General features: G+C 36.1%; 1 long non-coding RNA gene across 1 annotated transcript; it reads right to left on the bottom strand.

Moving 5' to 3' along the window:
* Positions 1-372: 372 nt before the first annotated feature.
* LOC108961192 (uncharacterized) lies at positions 373-19726 on the bottom strand. The gene is made up of 4 exons (XR_001989368.3): positions 19641-19726; positions 9488-9618; positions 9237-9358; positions 373-434 (listed from the first exon to the last, which is right to left on the bottom strand). It is a non-coding gene; the product is annotated as an uncharacterized LOC108961192 (long non-coding RNA).
* Positions 19727-20163: the final 437 nt, after the last annotated feature.

Below are 20163 nucleotides of genomic sequence, written 5' to 3'. Positions count from 1 at the left end.
TGTAGTGTATGCAGCAGCATGAGCCTACATGTCTTGTGTATCCCATTAACAAAGTCTGGGGTCTTTCAAAGACTTCTAATACAATAAATTTTTAAAGCCAAAAGGTGATGGCAACCTCATGCATTTATGGATATTTAATGCAATTATATAACACTTACCTAAGGACACTTAGGAATTATATAAGTGATTATCTTTGCAATCAATTTTCTTTGTGATCTTGTCTGGTAGGTACCTAGGGTTTGAAAAGTGTTCAAAGTAATGCTTTTGCCTTTGACTCTACCTTGCTTTTCTTGATCTTCAAATAGTATTTCATGTTCTTCATCACGGTCCAAAATTTGATACTTTGCGAAACACAATTTATGCAATTAGTCACCTATCAGGGACAGGATTCTGTGGGCAATTTAGGCTCTGAAAAGTTTGGAGCCATTGTTTCTCTGTAAAGTACAAAAAAAATATATCATCTCTAAGCCAATAGTATTAGACTAAATTAAATTAAAAGTGCAGCAAGTTCTCCTGTGGAAGGTTCTGGTCTTCTGTTGGTAAGTTTATGGGAAAGATAAAACATAAAGAGGACTTAAAGAAAAGAGAACTAAAGCAGAGCTTTCAGCAGTTATGACAGGTTTCTGATAACATTGAACAGATTTACTTTTGGTGATGGGTTTTATAGCCTCCAAGAAAAATGCACTCATAAGGTATAAAAGAAAAATTATAAAAACTTCACAGCTGACCAATCTGCTTCTTATTTATTTCTTACAGGGCTCCATTATGTAGCCAGATTCTAAGTCTGGTTGCCAATATCTATAGAAAAATATCTGGAACAAAATCTATGGAAAATAAAATTTATTGGTGTATAACCTCAGTGGTTATGTATAGGCTCATTCCCATTTCATTTGAATGATGTAAATTCACAAGAAACTTCTTGGAAGCCCCTTGGTGCAGAGAGCCAAGGTGTGGCTTTCAAAGTGTTTCTAAGGCACAGGGCACAAAAATGATAGACAGGAAAAGGAATGATATATTCTGACCAGCAGTGAGGTTTAGTCATGGAGATGTATGTTTGTCACTTTCAGCACTGCAGGAGCCCTTCAGACAGTCATGTACTGACAAGCATGAAAGCACACTGACGTGGAAAGAGTCCTTCAGGGAGAAACTGAAAAAGCAATCTTATGGGCTGGTCCTTTCCAGAAAGGTTTATTGTATTTTATTCAGACTTTTTAAAATACAAAGCTGCTAAACATCAAGGGAAATGGAGGATCTACAAACTATCAGGTCACCAGTGCATTAAACAGACTAGTAAAAGCTTAATCAGTTTCTGCTCCCCAGGACATGATTTGCTTGTGCTTTTCACATATGCATTTTACAGTGATTCTGCAGATTGTTCTGACTAGGTATCATAGCTTCTGACCTAATTTTTCTTTCTTTCCCTTTAAATATATAATAAGATACTTGATAAGTCTGTTTGATACAGATTGAACAGGAGTTGCTTTGAATTTTCTGGCAGCATAATTTTTTCTGAATTACACATCTCTCATATGCATCTCTGGTGTCCTGTTGAGACACAGAATGAATAGTTTTCCCAAAACAGATAAGCAATGGCAAATCTAATGGTAACTCAAAGTGTAAGATCACCCATTGAACTTGGCCACACAGCTCAGTAAGTTGTTAAATGAAATAGGAAATGGCTGTCTGCAGTGGTATGTTGTGTGGTAAACCTTGGAACCTCAGAGAGCAATGAGTTGCAGCTCTGTATGGGGAGGAGGATGATGCCCAGCACATTGCTGTGTGCTGTGAGAGAGAATATTGCTGCAGCTCCTCCTCTAGCTCAGCAAGATGCATTGGCACACCCTGGATGAAGTCAGAATTTATAGAATCAAAGCACCCAGCAAAGCTCTGAAGTGCCCTCATTTCTGCTGCTCAGGGTGACAGAAATGCCTACAGAAAAGCTGCCCCTTTTCCGTGATGCATCTCAGTGACAGCAGGATACAGAGATTAGACCTCCAGGGTAGGACCTTGCAGATGAGCTCAAAGCAATCTGAAACCTTTGCAAAAAAACCCACAAAGTGTCCACTCCTGCCTCAGAGCACAGCTGCAGAGCTGACAGGGTGCTCAGCTGGGACTCAGTTAATGTCTCTTCCATATCTGATTGCATTTTGATGAAAGTATTTTCCATCTCAGCAGAGCGCCCTAATTGCAACGTTACCAGATAGTCAGGGACATATCTCTCTTGCTCTGAATTTCTCCAGCTGAAGGTATTCAATTAATTACCCCAGCAGAAAGTAATGAAATAGTCACTGGGACAAAGAGAAAGGAGAGGGAAGAAACAAAAGGTTGATTCATGTGCAGGCTCTAGTTCTTGCTCCAATGAACGCTAAAGCCTCTTAATTGAAAAGCAGGATTTTCCACAGGAGAGAAATTTACCCTGGAATACAGCTCAGCCTCATGGTTAGGCTGTTTGGTCACGTATTGGCATAGACCTGAGCTCTGCTGACTTACTTGAGATTAGAACTGGTTGAGCCAGCTACTGGGGGCAGAGGAGGTGAAGAAAAGGAGCTCTTCTTGCCTTCCCCTGCCTGTGTTATTCTTGGCTGCTTCGTGTTCCCTAAAAGCCCAAATGTATTGATTGTTTTCTATTGAGACCATACACAAGGCAGTAGAACATACAGTCATTGCTTCAATCTTCCTGTCAAATATAGCCCCCCATGAATTTTAGAAGTGCACAGTTTTTGGAGTAATGCAAATGTGAAGCTAATTGCAATCATTCCCCCTCCAGTCTTGTGGACTTGGTTGCATCTATTCATCCAGCTTCTAAAAAGGTAATTTCAATACAGTAGGAAAATGTATCACCAATGCAAAGTCATGCTGGAATGAAAGAGTCATTGATAGTGTAAATAAAATTTCAATCAGACTGTATTCAAAGTAGTGTTAAGCCAGTGGCACAACGAAGTGGATGTAACATAATCCCCTGCTTGTTGAGTTTTTTTGTATAATTGCTCTTAATATTGGGATATAAACAGATCTTTTGCAGCTCAGTAATGAATGAATTATATATAGCCAGGATTCAGAAGGCAATTAAACAATGCAAATTTACTGTGTCCTGTGGCCTATATACTGTCCATATTCATCAGCCTGAAGGCTACATTGACTGTACTTCAAGTGAATTTAAATGCAGTCTCCCAGTTGCACCTTCAAATGTCTCAAATCATTGCATACTTCAGTGGAGTTGTGTCAACACAATACCTATTTTTCTTTAGCTGAAATCCCTCAGAGAGAGTAATCATGGGGCATAACCAATTTCATTTACAAATAAAATATAATGTGAGACAATGTGATTGCATGAAAACTTTATGTGATCCAGGCTGTAGCAGGTCTTTTTTTTCACCTGTAAACTTACACTTGGCAGATCACAAAAATATAAACAGCTTTGAAATTAGGCAATGCTTAATTCAAGTTTCTGCTTAAAGATACAACTATTAGCTACAGTTACTATTCAGATATAATCAGAGTACCCCAGAGTCCTTGTGAGCAAGATAGAGAAGAAAATTAAGTAAAAAAGACAAAAAACCCACTGCCAAAATAAGAAAGTTGAAATATTATCCAGTTAAAATCCCCTCATAGAAGACAGTGCAGTCAATAAAAAAATGAAAAGGAGGATTTTGGCTGTTAGAATTATTATACCCATGTCTGTAATACCAGTCATAGGAAGAATATTAAGAACAGTTGCTTGGACTAGAATAAAGGTTACCCCTCACTTTCCAGGCACTCTGTCATAAAATCATGGAATGGTTTGGAATGGAAGGGACCTTTAAAGGTCATCTAGAACCAGTTATCTGCAATTACATGGGATATCTTCAACTCAGTCTGGTTGCTTAGAGCCCCATCTAAATTGACTTTGAAGGTTTCAAGGGGTGGGGCATCTACAATCTCTCTGAGCAACCTCTGCCAGTGCTTCAGCACCCTCCTTGAAAAACATTTTTTCATTATTAATCAGAGGCTACCCATCCTTAGTTTAAAACCATTGCCCCTTGTCCTGTTCCTGGAGGCCTTGCTAAATAATCTGTCTCCATCTTTCTTATAAGCCCCATTTAGAGACTGGAAGGCTGCTATAATGTCACCCCAGAGTTTTCTCTTCTCCAGGTTGAGCAGCTCCAGCTCTCTCAGCCGTTTCTCATAGGAGGTGTTCCAGCCTTCTGCCTGTTTCTGTGGCCCTGCTCTGGACTCACTCTAACAGGTAGGTCCTTGTCTTTCCTGCACTGGGCACAACAGAACTAGATGCAGCAATCCATGTGAAGTCTCACCAGAGTGCAGCACAGCAGAGGTGCAGAATCACTTCCCTCAGCCTGCTGGCTGGTGGTGTCCCTCCTTTCAGACCTTTCAGAGATCAGAGCTCCCATGAGAGAATATTAACACTTACCCATCTGCTGACATTATTTTCATCAATTACATTTTGTGTAATTGATGAAAATAATGTAGAGGATATTATGTAAGGGAGGAGGGAAGAGGGGTAGGAATATTTGCCATGTTAGATTTCATTTTCTACATTTCTTAGCATGCCTGGAAGTAACCATTTGTATGTCAGCCTGAATATTGATTCTGCATTTTTGATCATTTAGTTCTTCCTGAGAACATTCGTGTTCTCAAGAACCGATGCCTTGAGAGTCTGACCTGGAACGGAGACTAGAGAATAAAGTAGGTATTTATTAAAAGGCCTCAGTGGATACACCCTGGGCAGTACAAGAGCCTGTCCAGGGCTGCACCCACGATGGACACAAAATGGTCCCAAAATGGATGACTGGTCACAAGGTCTCACGCTTTTATAAGTTTTGGTCCGTTTTCATGTTGGAGTTAATTGTCCAGTTCTAGCTTTATGCTATGAAGTCAAGTCCTATCCTCCTTGTTTTTCTCTCTTCAATTCACCATTGTTTATCTCTTTTGGCCTGAAACTTATAACGGCTGTCCTTGGTCTCAAGCTGCAAAAGGATTGTTTTGTCTACCTACCCTGTGAAGAGAACCTACCAAAACTTCATATGAAGCTCACAGCTACAGGCTTAGGCAGTACAGAATCTGAAAGACAAGAAACTTAAAACTTGAGGCATCATTTCCCCACCTAAAACATCCAATATCTTCTCATCAAGACCATCTCTTTTTCTATTGTGCAAAGATTATATTTTTCTGACCATGGGTATTAGTTTAGTTAATAATTGGCTCCTAATTCAATGCAAATAGGTATTTTGTTTTCCTTCCTGCTAATATATTCACACCCCTGCTTAAGTAAATTTGTTTTACACCCAAAGATGATTCGGCAGACTATTACCATTTAGTTGCTTTCAAATGTTTCCTTTAAATTTCTTAAATATTGCAGTGACTGTTTCTTTCTAGTCTCTTATGTCTACAGATTAATCACACTGGACACTCATCTTCTTTTCTATCAATTTCTTCTGGAAGAATCAGCCTTCTTATGTATCCCAGTATACACATCGTTTATTTTTTTCAATCTTCTCTAAACACATATATTTTTCTCTATTACAAATAGCTTTTTATATGTCTTAATTAATTAAATTACACTGGAAAATCTCTCTTTTCTAGTACTGCTTGAGTAATGAAAACTGATACATTAATAAGAACAGTTGCTTGTTACAATTGCCTCATAAATGTTTTTTTTTTTCCATTCCCTGGTTAAATTTTTACACTCTGACTATTCAAATGGGGCATAAAGCATAAGGTACTAATTATTTTTCTTGTTACATCATTTTTTATATTGTTGCATTCACGCATATCAGAATTAATACTGCATGACTCAGGGGAATGGTTCTCCACAAAGGGTGAAATAACATCATCAACCAAAACATTGCTTTTTAGCCTGTAAATGCTTATGTAAGTAGCAAATGAATTATTAAGAAATAGAGTTGATTAATGAAGAATTTTCACATGTGAAAGCTAAGTTTTTTATCGCTATTATCTGAAATAAAAAGCCCAATCAAGTCTACAGAAGCATAATTGGGAGCTGCATAATAGATGTTATGCTGGCAAAGGGTCAGCTGAGTTTTCACTGAAGACAACTGCAATAATTTATTTGTTCTAGCATGAATAGCCTTAGATGATAAAGACATTTCATTGCATGCTTGCATAATACGCTCCTTCTTGCTGCAGGCTGGAAAGAAAAAGCTGCTTTTCTAAGAATGAACTCATTCAGATACAAAAAAATAACCTATTTAACTGCAGATGATACACAAAATTCTCATTCTGCTTAGGATGTGACAGGTAGAGAAAGAGCAAGTACTAGATTAACATTTCTCCTATATTTAATTTTCTTTGTTTTTAAAGTTCCCAGGAAAGTTTGTGAAGGTTATAATTGTGGAAGTAGAAGTAATTCCTTGTATGTGTTACTGTTGATGCACCAATTGTACTACCCTAAAGAGGGGTACACCTCAGCTTCTCTTTTTAATTCATTAACTTTTTGGTAAGAATTAGATATATAATTTTAAATAGAGACAGATATAAAAGATATAATCAATATATTAGCTATATGATAATGGGCAAAGTGATTTTTTTTAACACGGAGTTACTTTTGTCTGTATCTGATTCCTGGGAATCAGTTACACAGCTGGGAACTCTTTTCTCTGGCAGCAAATTTCAGTTAATGATTAGAAAATAGTTGGCCAGTGCAAGATATTAAGTAGAGCAGTGTCTGAATGACTTGTTACAGCTTCATTATGACTTCAGAAATACTGGCAGCTATTCAGCTACTTCTTAGATGTCATATTATGTTGGTGCAGCTTCTGAAATGGTAAGCAGAACAAATTTTATCCTTTAAAACATCCAACATGATGTTGGAGGCCCCATGTTAAAAAATATCTAATAGCCTTCCAAGCAGTGGAATATCTGGGCCCTTCTCAGACTACAGCTTAAACTGAAATTTTATGTTGTTGTCTCAAGGTGAAAGGAAGGATGAAAAAATCCCCATTTTTCTTCTTATAATATGCAAGATCTTACAATTAATTTCTGCAGGAACTTATATTCTAAATGAAGAAGCCTTCAAACATCATGTAGAAACAAAGAGCTTGGAGGAAAGGAGTGCTGGGGTTAACATCCCTGTCACTAAACAAACTAAATGGGTATTCATCTTTATGGCTGTGAGTCACTTGAAAGTTTTCTTTCTTTAATATATACTTAAACAGTAGTGCATGCTTGGACGACTACTAATTTATGAAACAAGTCATTAAGGCTGGCACAACAGACCCAAAATAGCAGATGAACAATTCTCCCCTTTTTATAGGTATTCTAAGTACTAAAGAAAGGCCTTAATTAAGGTGTTGTTTACCAAATCCAGTAAATAATATGGTACAATAATATGGCACAAACTGTGCCATATTATTGAATGCCTGTAAAAATCTCCCTGGCCTGGCCTCTCTCCCTTGGTAAATTCAGTGAACTGAGCTTAGCAGCAGGATGCTGGTTTTGGCAGCCAGTGTTGAGCAGCTCACTTGTAAGTGCTGTATGAGAGCTGCGTGCCTTTCTCTAAACTGAAAGTTCTTCCTCAGGGAGGCATTCTCTGCAAGAATTTAAGCATAAGGGTGAAAAAATATTTTTTACACAAGTGCCAGAAGGCACTAATGACAACAGGAATTATGTGAAAAAAAGGTGGTAGACTACACATGGCTGGGAGCCTCTGGCTCTGAGGACAAGCTGTGGGGGCTTGGCTGAATTTCACCCATCCAGTACCTGACTTCCTGCAATTCTCCTCAGACATGATAATCACCTGTCTCTGTGTGTGTATGTGTCTGTGTGCTTAATTCAAGGTATAGGAGATGATGGAAGGGCAGTCAGTACAGGCAGTTTCTGGAAAGTGTGTCATGAAGGTGATGGGTGCATCACACCACAGGACACACATTTAAGGAAGGTGGAGAGCACAAGGTCTCCTCAGCTAGTGTTGGAGATTTCTGTCTGACAGAGAAAGACAAGCCTGTTACAAGCTTGTGTCTCATGTCTGATGTGGGACTTCCTTGGCTGGTGCTACAACTCCAACCTGAGGCCAGAAACTGGTAGTTGACATGGGCAACCAGAAACTGGGAGTTGACATGGGTAGTTGACCAAAAATCTCATGCCTTGCTAAGCACTGAGCAGTGAAGATATCAGAGGCCTCCTCACAAATCATTGAGGTAACATCCCTGGTAGCTGGAGCTAATAATGCTAGGAATGCTTCAAGCACTGGGAAGAAAAAAGGGACTACTTACTTGAGGGCATAACATAAAAACATAAAAAAATTAAACATAAAAAATGGATAAAAGAAGTAATATAATCAACTTTTTTTTCTTTAAATAGTTACAAACTGTGGCAGTGTTACTGAGTGACTCCCCATAAGTGAGAGTTACATGGCCTGCATTCCAGGCCATGGCTGTAAGTGCTTATTTGCACATGGAGGCAGTATTTTGTGTATCATGATGGAAAAGAATGCATTTTATCCATGCATTTTTTCCTAGAGTTCCCACTAGAAAACATCATAAGAATGTAGCAAAGGACCTTGAAAATGCCCACACACCACACCTCACCATCCTCCTAAGGACATCAATGCCAGTGGCAATGCTAGGACAGCACACTGAATTTTAGTAAATAACTGGTAAGTACTAACAATTATTTAGACTCAGAAAGATTTCTTATCTTTGGGATTTCTTTTCTACACTGCAGGGGAAAAGTTAGATCTATTTCTAGTTAATATAAAAGCTTTGCTCCTACATATCCAAAAGCTCTGTAAATTCAGGAGTCTGGTATTGATTTTTTGGAGATCATTTGCTGTAAATTATTCACGTGGAAGAATTGACAGTAAATGTAATGAATGGGCACTTATAGAATGTTCAGAATACTTCTATAATGTAAAAGGAACTGAAAAGGGATCTATTTTAACACAGGGTTTAATTCAGTTAACAGAATAACCTGGCTGGGTCACAGCCAACATATATCATTTTCTCAGTCTGTAGTTATTAAGTCATTCTTATTACATCATTCAGATAAAATATATAAGCAAATTCTTGCTTTTTCAGTGAAAAGTAGCTCTTCCATCCTCTGGCAGCCAGAATTTGAACTATAATAAATCAATCTTTAATGTAATTCCATTGTTACAATCCAAACTGCTTTAGTATTAGAATTTTAAAGCCATTTTGTGAGCAGAACTTGCAGGTATCCTTATCTTTTTGCTTTAACCCAGCACCTTCCCAGAAGCATGCTTTAAGGCACTTTTTTCTTACCAGAGCTGGCCTTGCAGGCTGACACCACTGCAAGGCTCATCAGTAAGGGTGATGGTAGCCACAGAGTAGAAGATGACTGCTTTCCAACACCTTCCCATTCATCCTTCAAAGGTCACGTGCTTCTACAGGACAACATTAATTGAGAAGGGAGAGCATCAAGAAGGGGAGCCTCTCCAAGGTCATGACCAACCAGGGCCTTCTACCACCCAACTGGGTCTCTGTTTCAGTTTGAAACACTTAGGGCAGCTCACCTGAATCAAAAGGGTGAGGTTCTGGAGATCTTAGGAGTTGGGCTTTTCCAGGGTAGGACACGGTGGTGTGTCCAGAGTGATGAAGGCACAAAGGGCGCAGGAGTGCATGGTGGGGCAGCCTCTGCTGAGACCTGTGTGGGGAAGAGAGTGGCAGCTTAGAAACATGACATGGCTTTGGCCATACTGTTCAGTGGCAGCATTCTCTACCTTAAGATGTATCTCCTGTGCCAGAAAACAGGAATTGTTTGATATTGATATTCTTAGCTGACCTGTATCGGCCACTATTTTAAAAATGTAACAGAGCAAACATTTATGTGCTGGGCACATGCCTTGTCACATTTGCTTAGATAAAGTAGCCTTTTCTGCTAAATATTACTTTGAATTGTAACCATTTACTTTATATAAGCACTTCTCTTGACATAAGACACACCGAGGTCACACATTGACCTGCAAAACAATGGGAGAGATGTACCAGGCAAAGTGCTATGTGAAGGAATATGTGATTTCCTACCAGTCACATACACACTTAAGAATCCAGGTCTGCTAGAAAATCTGAATCAGGTTTGTGTCTCCAGGATGACTAGAATGTCTGTTTTCATTCTTTCTCAGTCTGTGTCAAACAGAAGCATTGCTTTCATCTAAATATCATGTTTTCCTTGTCTAGCCTAGTAGCTTATGCTCACTCTATCTTAAAACTTACTTTTCTGCTGTGTTAGGGCTAAACTCACTCAATGTTTATAAAACACTGTTCCTGAAAGCAAATGTATTCTTGAATTAAGACTGAGCAGTGATAAAAACTGAGTGAATAAAAATTGAATACAAAGTCAACCTCAGGTATTTAAAAAGCATTCTTACATCTTGTTTTATGTATAGTATGCTATTCCTGATTGTCAATGAATCTCTAGTTTTATCATAGTTTAGCAGGTTGTGTCAGAATAACCACTCCTTTCTTCCAATCAAAATGCTAGATAAGATGGAGACCTTTTTATGGAGGAGATCCAACCTTTCTCATATATGTATGAAGCCATGGTTTTGTTGAACAGACTGTTCATAGGAGGATTTTGTCCAGAAGAAAACCAAGTCCTCCAGAACAACACTTTTTTCTGACAGTTCGAGGTCCTTTGCCAAATGTTTTAGCTATGCAAAACTCCCAGAAGAGACACAGTTTATTGTGCAGAGAGTACAATATTTTGTGTATGCTTACTGCAAGAGTAAATCAAATGACATGTCAAACAAATTCACTGTCATGGCAATCACTGGCAGGGCAAGGCCAATATCAGGCAAGAGAAAAAAAAAGAATGCAAGCAACTCATCTAACTGGCAAGTATGACAAATGAAGACTAGTAAATTCTACATTTTTCTGCCAGAACAATTTCTTTTTCAGAATGCTTATTCATAAACAGTAATACAAAATGTGTCATGGAATCACTGAAATTGGAAAGGAGATTTTCTACTTCATCCGTTCTGCTTGGAGCAAGGCCCAAATGCAGGTTGCTCAGGGCCCTGTCCAGTCAGGTATTTAACAGACTTAAGGATGGAGATTCCACAGCCAGCCTAGGCAACCCCTTCCAGTGTTCAATCACCCTTAAACAAAGTAAGTTTTTTTCTCTTGGTTTAAATAAAATTTCCTACATTTCAATTTATGCCTCTCATCCTTTCATGTGGACATCACTCAGAAGAGTCTGGATCTGGCTCCTGTCTCTTCTCTGACCCCATTAGGCATTTGTACACTGATAAGCTCCTCCTGAACCTTCTCTTTTGTGGGCTAGCCAGTCCTTGGTCTCAGCCTCTCCTTTTTTGAGTGGTTCTCCAGTGCCTTAGTACACCTCAATAATTATGTGAGAAATATAGTTTAAAATAATATTCCATAAATATTTACTCCTTTGGCAAACATGAAGCTTTCATAATTCACAGTAGGAAATATTTATACTTTATAGCTGAGTAGTTTTTCCTTTGTTCTTTAGCACATTTACCAAAATTCTGGCAAAGCTATTTCCAGAAGAATTTTTATTGTCTTATAAATCATGCCTCTAAACCTACTTAGGACCTTTTCTTTTTAGGTTTTTTTTTTCCCTTTACCACAAATGGTGCATTTCCTTGTGCTCTGTTAAGCAAGTGGAGCTTCTCCTAGAAAGGTACAGTCATACTTGCTTATTTTTCTGTTTTCCTTGTGCACTGCAGGAAAAAAACAAACAGTGGAAAAAAACAACAGACAAATCTCTTTTCCTCTTAGAGCTCAAGCTTGTGCCTGAAGCAATAGGTCTTGTCATCCTCAAAGACTTGGTCATTACTTGTTGAGCTCATTGTTATTTTAAGCTGGTTTATTGTCATAGAAAAATGAGTCCCAGTTGCACAAGCACATTTGCCTCTCATATGTTGCAAAATTATGTATACATATAAGAATACATATTTTTCTATTCCAGTCTACACTAAATCTCATTTCTTTTTCTTTTAGGTCCCTAAAATTAGCACTGCTACTTAATTTAAACTCAGCTCCCAGCTATGAGTAAGTAGTGACTTATTTTTTAAGCACAAAGTTCTATAAAAAAGAGATGTCCAGTGAATATAAAATTCTCCTTCTCATTTTCACTGCATTGAAACAGTTTCTTGATTTAAATCTTACCTGAAAACATTATCATGCTCTGCAATTTTTGTTTAATTCTGTGTCTGGTGCATTGTGATGACATGTAGTGTTGATTATATAAAAATAACCAATTCATGTTCTATTTTCGCCTGAAATTCTTTCCATAATTTCACTTGCACACTGAGAAATTTACTTGCAAAGGTAAGTAAATTTCAGGGTGTTTTTTCTTTTGGTCTGTTCAAGGTAGAACCACAAAGCTATTTAAACATAGTTTTACTCTTATTTTATGTTTGAAAATCAAAATTTTTTATTCAAATGACAAAAAAAGGGGGGGAAAGGAACTTTTCAAATTTTTACTGTGTTTGATGCAGAGGCTCCTTGACTATTGTGTTGAAAATGCTAAGGATCAGTATTTTACATCATGTGCTAAATATATATATTGCAAAATATTCTCAATATCCTAGGGAGATGTCATGATCCTTGTGATACCTTATCTATGAAAGTGAGGAGTAATGGAGAATGGGAAATTTCTGCTTAAACAGTTTCCACTGCTTACCTGCCTAAGCTTGCTGGGGATTTTACCCCGTCACTGTCATAACAACCATTAGGTTCAAATACTGTCCTTTTAAAATTTAACTGTCTTGGCTAATGCAACTTGAATATAAGTTTTGTGGCAGGGCAAGAGATTTTTAGTCCCTTCGGCACATATATGAACAAAAGGACATTTTAGACCAAATTCTGGCACCTGAATTTGGAGATTACATTTGAATTGAGCTCCATTTGCATATCTTCTACACTGATCATGACAATAAATTGCATGTAGAAACATCACCCTGTTTGCCAAATTCTTATCAGCCTATAAAACACCTGTCAATTTTATAACCAGATTACATCTTCCAAAGTAACCATACTGCAGAACTATAAATTTGCTTCACCAATAACGATATTTCTTCACAATTTTTCTTAAAAATTTAAAATCCTAAATGCATCAAAATAAATTCTCATTTTACAAAAGATATTACCTTGAGCCTGGCAGACTGTGACCAATTCACTCTCCTTAGTATTGCAAAATTACTAAAGTAGCAGTTTACATCAATGAAGACATTGCTGTTGTCACCTCTAGTTATGCATGCAACCACTGTGACACTCAGTCTTCTGTGTGTCTGATGCCTTGAGAGGCTACCTGGAGCAGAGGTCAGACAGTGCTACAGGAATAAAGTAGGTGTTTATTAAAAGGCCTTCAAAGGATACATTTGGGTACTGCAAGAGCCCAGCCGTGGCTCCACCCAAGATGGACACCCCATCATGAGGTTTCACACTTTTATAATTTTTTATAATTTTTTTACATATTGGGGTTCATTGTCCAATTATGGACAAAGCTTCAGGTTATGAATTCCCAATCCTCCCAGACTGCTCTCCCCAATTTGCTGCTGTTTATTCCTTTTGGGCCTGAAGCTGCAACAGTGTCCTTGGTTCTCAGGCTGGAAAAGGATTGTTTTGTCCAACCAACCTGTGAAGAGAACTTGTTAAAACTTTATATGCAGTTCAGAGTTACATACTAATGCAGTACAGAACCTAGAAAATATAAAAGCTAAAACTTAAGGCATCATATCAAACCCAAATTTCAAGGAGATCCATCTTTAGCTCCCAATGAACAAATAACACTAGAAAAAATTTCCTAGATGTAATCTTTCATCTTCCAGATAACATTCAGATGAGATTTTTGTGTCCATGGTTACCAAGTCATTGTGCAGAGATTCATTTTGAGCATTGTGAATAATGTTACTTTTTAACCTTACTCTTCAACACTTACATTTCCTCTGTCAGATTTCTGTGACAAAACAGAAGTAAAGCACAAAACCCAGCACTTAGTCTGATCTCACATCTAGGAAATTATCTGCCTGATGTAGAGTAGATGTAGATCTTGATGTAGAACTTCACGGCCAGGACTGTGGTTGTGCTCATGTAACTACAAGTACCTGACAGTGAAAATTAGTGTAAATTTCAGTTTAATGCAATATATTTGTATTTGTTATATTCCCCAGAAGAGGATATTTCATAAAATTTATTCCACTATTACTATCTGGGCATGTAAAAGGCATCAACAGCATTGAAAATACAGAGGAAATTTTACCACCAATATTTTTTAATTTTTTCAATTTTTTCCATTTTTGTTTTTAAATAAAAAGTGTTGCAATTTTAATCTACCTTTATGTGATTAAGTATTAATGGAAACATATTTAGTATTTCTGGCACCACCTCCATCCATTTTTTTAATGCCTGGAATAAAAGCAGTTCACTGACAAGCACAAATATGTACTTGTATATATATGATAAATAAAATCAATCCCTCTATTCCCGCAATCTCACCTTATTTTTTCTCTCTTACAAAACTTGCACAATGCTAACAACAAAAAGAAAAAAACCAAGATGTCATTTTTAAAATTGGAGATGGTTGTAATTTTCCACACAAAATATTATAGCAGAAAGGAAGTACTTGTCCAGACCCTTACAGCTCATCCTATTTGCCAACATTTCACACAGAAGTGATAAGAGCCATGGATGGTCAGCTCCTTGCTGAAAACTGAACACAATTTTTCTGGTTTATCTTCATGGAAAGACTATTCTAGAAACTTGAAAGTGGCTGAGCAGAAGGCTTTATAGAATATTAAGTTGTTCAGCAAACATGAAACATAAGATTTCATTAAATACTATTTCTTTTTGCAAACAACCCAGGTGTGTAATAAACCATCAGGTGATATTTAATATGACCCTTGTTAATAATATAACCATTGGTTTAATATAACCATTCTGTTACATTTTATCTATTAAAATCAGTTTTGAGAGAAATAGAGATGCTCAGTGTTGTCTTTGATGCTCGTGCTGTGTCAAATGTTCATACACTTGTGCACCACCACATCCCCTTTATAGTTGTTACTTTTTCTAACTGTTGTATTCCATCTTACTGCAATTCTGTCATTACTACTGAAATGTTTCCCCTTATAAGTTAGTTAAATGTAGGGAAGGATTATAAAAGTAGCATTCATTTTTCATTGCAACACTCATCTAATTATTCTTAATATGATTTTTATTGTATCATGTCACTTATTGCAGAATCACTTTAATATGAGCTATAATTATTTTAAGGATAAACTAATTCCTACATGACTATTATTTAAAACTACTATGTGATGGTAACTCACATATTAAAAACATATCGTATTTTGGTACCAAAAAATAGTGGTTTAAGTAAATATTTCATAATTCTGTTTAACACAGCATTTAACACTGGAGCATAAACTCAAGATACTAGTTTATGTATCATGTAACATGATTAAATCTGTTTCTGCTTCTTTTTATTTCAGATGTTCTTCCCTCATTTTCTTGTTCATATTTTAATGGAATTACAAAATTATGCAAAAGTATCTCAAATCCAACTTTCCAGTCCAGGATATGTATGGATATTTATTCAAATGGCCCCTGGTTATAAGTGTTCAGACTGGGAAGCAGGGAGAACATGTATAATTAATTTGCTTAAGAAATGTCATAAAACTCAATGATGTATAATGAAATAGCACAGCAATAAATACATAAATATCACTTAATTCCATCATAAACTCTGATGTGACAGAAATAATGATGAATAATAATATAGTATGAACTATAATATTTATAATGGACAGATCAACTTTGTGGTATCCAATACTGCATGTATTTGGATGGGTTTATATTAATCAACATTTAAAATCTGAAAGATCCACTGATAATTGTCCTAAATGACTTTAGGATTATATTTTACTCTGGTGTAAACTTGAATGTGTTCTTCATAAATAGATATATACACATAGAAGAAAGCTTCCAGTAATTTATTTTATATTCTGTTCTTATTCAACACCACACAAATAAAAACAATACAAGACCTCAAAACTTTCTCTATACTTAAATATTTGGTTTTTTTGTTAAATACTTCATATTGAAAATACTGAATCATGAAATATTGCCAAAAGACTTTCTCATAAAACGTGATCAAAGCTAGCAAGAAAAAAGAGCTTTAGACCAGGGAAAATAATAGTTTTCCAAATTCTATGAAAACATTGTTTTACTTAATGTTTATATTTCCTCTTTAATATTATATCTTTCCCATTTTGATCATACTGTTTATCACAGCTAAAAATTATCATCAGTTATTAGTTTATCATAAATCATATAGAATTTTACTCGTGTGTTCTTTTGCATGGAATCTTCTATATATCCTTGCTGTCTGTGGGATGAGTAGAAGATCTGACCTTTTGAGATATTTTTCAGGTTTTTTTCCCTATGAATTTGTGTGAAACAAATTAAATAAGTCTCCATGCCTTGTTACATATTCTGCCTGGACTTTCAGAATCAAAGTATACATTAACTGAAAACTATCATAAGGATACTCCTACCAGCTTTCCTCAAATCCTGATGCAGCACTCATGTACAACATGACAATTACAGTGAAAAAGTGTCTGCTGCATTTGCTTTGCAAAGGGAACTGCAGAACTGTGTCACTGCAGATGCATACTAAAATGCATAATAAAAAGATACCCATGAGACTGTTTTAAAATTATGAGTTGGTATAATTTATCAGAGTTCATCTGCAATATGGAGATGGCAACAGATGCAGAATTGAAACTGCCAGCATTAGCACAATATCTGTATTTTCATTCCTGACCCTCTCACACCTTTCAGCATCAAATAAGTGCATTAAATCTAAAGCTCTCAGTCTGTGTATTGGAAAGTTCATGGTTTTGAGTCCTTAATTAAAATTCAAGTTTACCTCAGAAAGGCTTAAGATATGATTATCCTGAAATGTCATAGAAATTGGTCCCACTTAAGAATAGTGAGAAATTATATGTAGTTAGCATTTGTAACAACAGCATGCTTTTCTAAATAATTGGAAGAAGTCTGAAGCTATACTGACAATAGCTAACCACCAAGAATGTATTAGAGAAAGTGAAGAAAGTGTTGTGAGTCACATAATGAATTTTCAGTACAGAATCAGATAAGACCTGAAATGCTTATTTCCAGGTTAAAAAGAATAAAAGTAATACTTGAATAAAACATTATTTTAAAATTAAAACTCACTACAGGCAGTATAATGCACCTTTATTAAGATTGCCAGGCATATAAATTTTTCCTATTTTATAGAGTTTCTTTAGCCTAAAGTAATTTGCAGTTTCTTGAGCATTCATATTATCTTTTGAATTTGAAGACTTTATATCACATGTTTCTTCCACTCGTTGAATTAAAAAAAAATAATTGCTTTACTGTGACTAAACCCATGTTATCTTCAACCACCCCATCTCAGTTAACTTTTACCAAAACTGAATCTGGTAGAGTCATCTCTTACTGGTTTGGTAATGTGAGTAATAAAATTTTAAAAATCCTGCCACAGGATTTTATAATTGGTCAACCTTTTAAAAAAAATAATTTGTACCAGAAAAATTCTGTAATTAGTAGGTTTTCATTACTTTTTTTTTTGTGTGTGGATTTTTTCATCTCTTTAATGCTTTTTCCTCCTTGGATACTTTTCTACTGCTTCTTGAATTTTTAAAATTTAACAATCGATTTCTATTGTTAGTGATTAGCCCACCAGGTTTCAAATATCTGTATAATACCCTCTTTCACTCATGTAGTTCCTTTCCTTCTGTTTATTGATCTTCCCAGATATGTTTTTGGACTTTGTAAACTTTGCAGTTATTTCTTTTCGACTATATTCAACCATCTATGCCCAATTCTTCCATGAACAGTTATAACCTACTTTGATATTGTGCTATTGTTAAATACGCCTCCCTCGTGATCATTTATCTATTGCAACATGTCATGTGACTTTCTTTCCCCCTTTTCTTTGTGTTTCAGAAGTAGGGATGGCAATTGCCTAGTGAGTGCAAATTTGCTCCCTTTGATTTTCAGTATTTGCAGTCATGGTAACCTGAAGGTGTTTTTTCTCTAAAATGGACTCCATCCAGTCACTGTGTTGTGTTTCTGAAGACCTGTCTATAGTTGAAGATCTTGAAAATGTAATGTTATCTTTGCAGACATTTGTCTATTATCACAGTTTATTCACCCCTTCCACCTACATTTTTGTTTTGGGTTTTTTATGTTAAAAGAATACAAGAAAAATAACACTTGAAAACCTTTACTATTATAATTCATTGGCCTCACAGTTTGGCATATTCTTGATACTTTAGAAGGAATCTGTCAAATCTACAATGATGGATGAATAGCAGATTCCACTGTGTTCACCTCTGGCTCTTATTCTGCCTCAAATAAACTCCTGCTGCTCTTTCCTCTTTCATCTAACTTGGTCTCATTTTTCAAACTGTTCTCCAGCTGCAGCTGTCTCACATCATCCTTTTCTATGCATTTGTAATACTAGCTGCTATTTTCTTCCTCTACTTATTATTCTTCTTTTTCATATTTTACCTGCAAACTCATCATTTATACTACATGTGTTATATCCAGCATCTAATCTCTTTCTGAGTACTCCTTTCCTCAGTTTTCTGTGTTCTTGTAGAGGTTTCCTTAAGCTTCTCAAATATAAACTCCTTCCATTTACACAGCAGCTCAGTAGCCACCAGGTCTTGACCAAGTTACTCTACAGTGTTCCACCAGGGTATCATTTAAAATTATCATTCCAGAGAAAAGGTGACCCCTTATTTTGTCACCATTGGTGTCTCCCTCATCCTTCAGACTTGTTGTAGCACTGCATCAGTGTCAACATATTTTCCTTAGTTTCAACTCTTCAAAAAGAAAAAAAAGTCTAGTTTTTTTTTTCCTCTCAGATACCACAGGACACAGGATATAAGACATGAGATATGATAAGAAAAAAAAAGATGCTGAGACAAGCAAGGGACAAAAACCCCAAGCAAAATCCACGACTGCCACAGCACTTGAATAAATAACTAACAGCAATAGGGGATTATCTGATGGAGTTCTGTGTGATTCATTGATAGTTTCCTATTTTGGGTATTAACAAAATTCACAAGGAAAGTGGATGAAAAATTATAAATAAACTATTTAAAACTTCAGTCCGATTAAGATTACCTCAACTAATTTGTATTCTCATCTAGTTTGGATTTACTTGGATCTATGTTAATTTACATTGTTTGAGATACTGGTGTATTCCTGGTTATGGCATTAATTTAAATAGGGGACATACCATGTCAGATAGGGAAGCCAAGAATTTGAAATTAATTGCAGGGTTTCCTGAGATATTTAGTGTGCCAGTGAGTAGTTATCACCACTTCCAAAACCACAGATAACAGATACTGAGTCTGTTTTCATTAGCTTAGGAAGACTTCTTTTTGAGAAATAGTACCAAAATATTTATATAATTGTAGTTTACACTAAAATTCAACTTATGTGAAAAGTTAGGAAAATACTATAATAAAATAGTATTCTGGGAAAAAATGCTATGGTGTTTTTTATTGTGAGTTTGGGAAGGGGTGTTTAGTTGGTTTTTCATATCATCTGACTTTGGACACCCAAACTAATAAACTTTTTTTTCCTAGTGTTTTTCTATTCATTCAAAATACTTACTATACTACTAAGGAATTTAAACATAATCTTCCTTGGATTAACCTCTAAAGAATCTTCCTCTCTCCAGTTGCTTGTAGAGGGAACCTAGGGAGCAAAAACATCTACCTTAGCTCAGTAGTTAAGACATCTCCTAGTCTAGACTGGAGGTACTATGCAAGAAAACAAAATACTGGATATCATGTCTGTAGTCTCACTAGTTTAGCTAAGAAACACATTATTCACCTCTGTTCTGCTGGCTCTTAGTATTCAGAATTAAAATGACCTAAATTGCCTTGGGTAACATGAATAAAACAGAAAAACCTACAGCTGTCATAACAGATATCTGAATGTGACAATCTGTGTTAATTCCAAAGGTCTGTGTTTCATGCTTATATTAATACCCTATTTAAAATCCTTTACCACTAAAATAAACTCTATCAGAAACAACAGGAGCACTCTCAGCTGCAAATGCAAGAAATATATTTTCATAAACTTTATACACATACCTTGTGGTTATTGTACAAGTTATTTGAAGTAGTAGATT

This window comes from Serinus canaria, chromosome 4 (genome assembly GCF_022539315.1).
Source record: "Serinus canaria isolate serCan28SL12 chromosome 4, serCan2020, whole genome shotgun sequence".
Lineage (NCBI taxonomy): Eukaryota > Metazoa > Chordata > Aves > Passeriformes > Fringillidae > Serinus > Serinus canaria.
The sequence above is the reverse complement of the archived record's forward strand: the minus strand, read 5'-3'. Positions and strand labels throughout refer to the sequence as shown.